This window comes from Monodelphis domestica, chromosome X (genome assembly GCF_027887165.1).
Source record: "Monodelphis domestica isolate mMonDom1 chromosome X, mMonDom1.pri, whole genome shotgun sequence".
Classification (NCBI taxonomy): Eukaryota; Metazoa; Chordata; class Mammalia; order Didelphimorphia; family Didelphidae; genus Monodelphis; species Monodelphis domestica.
The window spans coordinates 9,581,033-9,584,800 of record NC_077235.1 but is presented as its reverse complement, the minus strand read 5'-3'; positions in this window follow the sequence as shown (position 1 = coordinate 9,584,800).

The window sequence follows — 3,768 nt, the reverse complement described above, 5'->3', positions numbered from 1 at the left end:
AGAGCATGTCACTGTGCTGGGGAGGAGCTTGGACTGCCAAGGCTCAGCTCAGGAGGTGTGGTAGGTGTTTCTATCCAGGCTCTAACTCCAGCCCTGAGAAATCCAAACAAGCTGTTTATTCGCTCCCTTTCTCAACAGCTTTCATCTAGCCCAGAGCCAAGCTGAGGCAGGAGAGTCAAGTCCTAATGATTTAAAAGTGAAGGAAGGTGGTGGGAGGGAGAGGAGACAGAAGAGTGTGAAGGAGCCCGATCATTGGGCATTTTCCTCTTGACAGCTTCATGGCTGAGAGGAGGTGGCAGGCCAGGGCCAGAGTTAATTAGCCCCTGGGAGGAGGGCTCTGGAGGCCAGAAGCTTGCCCTTTCTCACTGCTTCTGTTTCTCTCTGTCTCAGCAAGGCTTATATGGTCTCTCCAATTTCCCCCGGCCTCTTGGATGAACTTTTCCACTGCCATCATCTCTCCCTCTCTATTAACCTCTGTACCCAAGACAGCATGACCCAGCATGGCTAGGCTATTACAATATGGTTCCCAAGAGCTAATGACCAGAGAGCAATGACATGACCTTCTGGAGGAAGCTGGCATTAGGCTTTATCTTTCCTGCTTGAAAGCCATCCATAAGGTCTCACTTCCTCCTTAGCCTCATTTCCCTCTTGCCCTTTTTTCTCAGCAGGCCCATTTGCCTTGAACTTCCTTCCTGGTGGCATAGCAGCTTCTTTACCCCAAATTTAGCCTGCCTAAATATTCATGATTAGCCAGCAACACCTTAGATAAGTCCTTTGTGGCTCATTTTAAAAATCTAGACACAGCTGAAGGTGGATCGACTTAGATGTGCTCATCTTAAATACATTATGATTCTAAAACTCTCACTTGGCACCTCTCCCTCCCTCCCGACTTTTAGTTAGGACAATGAGAAATGGCTAGGAGCTGAAGTGAACTGGTGATTTCAGGGGCATAGGGAACTTGGAGATTGGGGAATCCTCTCCACCTTCTCAGTGACTTCTGGTCTTGGAGAGTTGCCCAAAGCACTTAGAGATTGAGTGATTTTCCTTGTCACACAGCCAGTATGTGTTAGAGGTAGCACTAAAAGCTCCGGCTAGCCCCCAACAAGACCGTACCTTACCTATCCATCCATTATTAGTCTAAAACAACTTAGAGAAAGAAGTCAAGTGGAAACTGGCCTGGAACCCTGCAGGGCTGAGCCACAGGCCACAGGAGAGGATAGACTGGACAAAACAAGCTGATTTCTGCCTCTGACTCTGTCGCTGATACTGTAGGGAGTCCAGTGCTTGCAGTCTCCATTTTTGTGCTAGAAGGAATTTGGGGGTCATCTAGTTTGACTCTCTTATTTTGCTGAAAAGAAGCTGAGGCTCAGAGGGGTGAAGAGACTTGCCCAAGATGCATTTCAGGTCACTCCAGCAAGTTACTGACAGGTCCTAAGCCCTCAAAGCAATAGGGTGCAAACAAGTCCCCTGGGATCCCAAAGTCCCTAAGCATAGGAGAATCAGCCTTTTGGGAGGACAGAAACTTTCCTATCACTTCCATGTAAGGACAGCTTGAGGCTCCAGTGTCAGCCAGGTGTCTAATTGGAAGGACAACATAGTATGGTACAGTGGAAAGATCCCTGAACTTGGATTGTAAGACTTGGATTCAAGTCTTGACTCTAACATTTACCTACTGTGTGACCTTTGGTTAAGTCACTCACTTCTCTCAGCATTAGGTTCCTCATCTATAAAATGGGTTAACACTCTTACTACTCACCTTACAGAGATGTGAGGCTCTAATGAGTTAAGTTTTGAAAAATATTTTAGAATAGGTGAAATAATGAATAATTATGAGGTTGATTATTAAAATTTTCCTAAGGGTACAGAAACATATAATTTAGAGGGGAAAAGAGAAGGAAAATGTCACAGAAATCATCATTAGCCCACAAGAAGTTAAAAAGATAGTTTGAATAGTCCATCTAAGTAATACCATAAGACAAACTCTCAGAGCTTAATTGAAAAGCTTTTGGTCCGTGTCAAAACTCTGACAATTCTGACAATCTTTAGTAATCCCATGTTACTGTTAAACCAATTTATCTTCAAGTCCTTTCTGTTATACTGTGGGCTGCTCCACTTATACCCCAGAGCTAGCTGAATCTCAGTGAATAGGCTATGTGGATTTGGGTTACAATTTGACAAGTATTTTCAGGACGAAAATGATTATTTTCACATCTGAGGACCACTGAGTCAATGAATAAAGATTAATCACCCTTAGATAGATGCCAGATGTTAACAGGATCTGTCATATCTCAGCCTGCTGAAGTTCATACCCCTATAAAAGGGCCTCCAGGAAGTCCCAGTCTGACAGCATCAAATTGGTGTTTGATTGTCCAGGCAACTTGGCAGCCCCTGGATTGGATTGTCTTTTGTTTTGAACTGAGCTGGAGACTCATTTCTCCTGCTCCTCTGCCTTCCTATAGGATGGAGTAGCACCTGGATAAGGCCATCAGTTATTGGAGTGCCAAAGATAACACTGATGGATTTCTGAAATGCAGCCATCAGGTTAAAGGGAATCTTGAGGAATCCAACTGGCCCATCTCTGCTGCCTGTTTCCCCACCTAGAGAAACCATGAGGTGACTTCTACTTCCTCAGAAGCCTGGGAGTAGGGTGGAGAGCCCTTCTCTTGAATCTGCTGACTAGGAGCAGGCTGTGGAAGGCCCATCTCTAAGGGGCAAGCCTCATGCTTTTTGCCGCTTCTGGGTTTTCCTTTTGCGGGTCATTTGACATTTTAAAGGACATCAGACTTCTTTCTGAGACAGGGTCCTCCTATGGCTGGCCAGAAAACGCTTAAACCCGTAAACAAGGCTATATTTAAAGGGGCGACAAAGAGGAAGGTGACTAGCTGCGATTAGAACTGGGAGGGCATAAGAGGAATGAAATAGCCCAGAATTTACAGTGAGATGGACCCACCCAGCTCATGGAGACAGACTGGTTTTGCCCAGGCTTTTAAAAGAATAGGCTCCCTTTACGAAGGCACTATGGGAGAGTGTGTGTGTGTGTGTCCAAAATTCTCGGGACTGTGTCTCAGGGATACCCTTTAATTTAGGGAAATTATTTGAGCAAGTTCCCTAGCAGAGCAGCGTTCAGCACTTGGACAGCACCCGGCTGGAGGAGGCCTGCCTCTGGTTCAGCACTGGACAGCGGTGAAGGTGTGCGCCCACACAATGATCCCATCTCCCACAGGGCACACACTCTGCCAGGAGCAGGAGTTAAATCTGGGCTGTGCAGCAGTGTAGGACTTGAGGTTCAAATCCTTCAGCAAAGACTCGCTCTGTGGACCAGGAGGACTAACCTAGCCTCTCCTGGGAAATGGAAGTTATAATACCTGGAGCACTTCCCAGGGAAGCTCAAATGGGGCGGTATATGTAAAATGCTTTGGAAACCCTAAAGGGCTACAGAAATGCCAGGTCTTAGAGTGAACACTGTAATGGGGCACTGGATGGAAGTTAGAGTAGAATATTCAGATCAATGTAAGGAAAAAGGACCCGACGATTAAAGCAGGCCAAGGGTAGGGCAGATTGTGTGGAGAGGCAGCAGGTTCCCCTTCACTGGAGTTTTCCAGACAAATTGGATGACTGTCCGTTGCGTATGTGGTGGTAGAGATTCTTGTTCAGGTATGAACTGGGCTACATGCCCCCTTAGGTCCCTTTAGCTTAGAGATTCTGTGGTTTGGGGGACCCTGATACCCAACGCTGCAGTGTGAAGTTTAGTGAACCACGTGTATACTA